This window comes from Muntiacus reevesi, chromosome X (assembly GCF_963930625.1).
Source record: "Muntiacus reevesi chromosome X, mMunRee1.1, whole genome shotgun sequence".
In the NCBI taxonomy this organism is placed as follows: Eukaryota; Metazoa; Chordata; class Mammalia; order Artiodactyla; family Cervidae; genus Muntiacus; species Muntiacus reevesi.
In genome coordinates this window covers 129421916-129423483 of record NC_089271.1, presented here as the reverse complement: position 1 = coordinate 129423483, position 1568 = coordinate 129421916, and the positions used below count along the sequence as shown (strand labels likewise).

The 1568-nt window shown below is 43.2% G+C and overlaps 1 non-coding gene across 1 annotated transcript; it reads left to right on the top strand.

Annotated features, from left to right (window-relative positions):
- The first annotated feature begins 1228 nt into the window (after nt 1–1228).
- TRNAG-UCC (transfer RNA glycine (anticodon UCC)) lies at nt 1229–1301 on the top strand. The gene has a single exon. It is a non-coding gene; the product is annotated as a tRNA-Gly (tRNA).
- The last annotated feature ends 267 nt before the right edge of the window (nt 1302–1568 follow it).

The window sequence follows — 1568 nt, the reverse complement described above, 5'->3', positions numbered from 1 at the left end:
ATGTGTGTGACTTGAATAAATTTATGATCTTCCCTGAGTTTCTGTTATACTCAATTATAAAATGGGCTTAATCATACTCATCTTATAGGGCTATTGTGGGGAATGAGATCACATGTAAAGTGCGGGACAAATAATAAGAGCCCAACTAATATTTTCTCAAAAATATTGTTAGTTTGCATGCTGATACCTAGCAAAATCTGTAACTATTCTTTACATCTGCAACAGGCCTGGCACTGTGTCTTCTATCTTTCAGAAAGAAGCTCAATATGTATTTCTTGGATGGGCAAGCCTGGGGATAGTCAGGAAAGTTACTATTATCCTAGCAGGTGGAGGTTAAATGGCCTGCCCAGGACTCACATGACTGATAACTGATAGAACTGGAATTTGAATTCTGGTCATCTTCTGCCTAGTCCAATCCCGTGGTCTTTTGGGTTGGTTTGAAAGAAAGATGTACTGGGAATAAAATCTCTTGTAGAAGCGAAACTACAGAGAGCCTAGGCTGGATTTCTCCACCAGGATTCAGGTCTCTTTGGACATGCTGTAAAAGAGCCTCCAACCCATGCCTCCATGGGTTACCAAGGAGACTTCTGAGAGGCATGTTCACAAGCTAGGTACAATAATAGTGCCTTAGTTGTTAGAGGGCTTGGGAAAATCTGAGTATAATCAATTGCCTGCCACTCAGATTTACCCATTGGCCTAGTTCCCTAAGGATTTGTATCTAAATAGACACAGAGGGTTAAGGAATTGTGAAAATAAAAACAAGATTGTTGTTTAGTTGCTAAGTGATGTCCAACTCTTTTGTGACCCCATGGACTGTAGCTTGCCAGGTTCTTCTGTACATGGAATTTCCCAGGAAAGAATACTGGAATGGGTTGCCATTTCCTTCTCCAGGGGAGTCTTCCCAATCCAAGGATCAAACCTCTGTCTCCTGCATTGCAGGTGCATTCTTTACCATTGAGCCATCTGGGAAGCCCCCAAAGAAGATAAAATCAGGAAAAAATAAAGCAGTTTCTCTAAAGAACTCTGTAAGACATTGGAAGGGAGATAAGGCAGCACAGCTTTTATGGTGACCTAATTGAGCATCGGCTCAGAACATAGCCAACTCTGGCACATGGGGTTTCCAGGGAACAGAACTCAGCTTTGGCACGTAGAAGATTGTGGTACATCAGTGATACCAGGGGCAGCACAGAGGGCCATTTTGTTTTAAGAGTAGTGCAGGGTAGGGACTTCCCTGGTGGTCCAGTGGTTAAGACTCTGTACTTCCAATACAGGGGTCCTGGGTTCAATACCTGGTCAGGGAACTATTAATAAGATTCCACATGTGATGTAGTGCAGCAAAAAAAAAAAAAAAAGTAGTGCAAGGCAGCATCAGTGGCTTAATATAGCTCTGGAGGCTTTGGGAACAGGGGTAAGTGGTATCCTTGGTACAAGCATTGATGCCCTTATCATTCATGGTGAGCACTGCTAGCAGTGATGAGGTGCCTGGACTGTGGCTTCTGTAGGTGGTGAAGGTCTAAGAAGCCCATAAGGCTGAGAAGGCTTCTTTATGAATAGACCTGAGACAACCG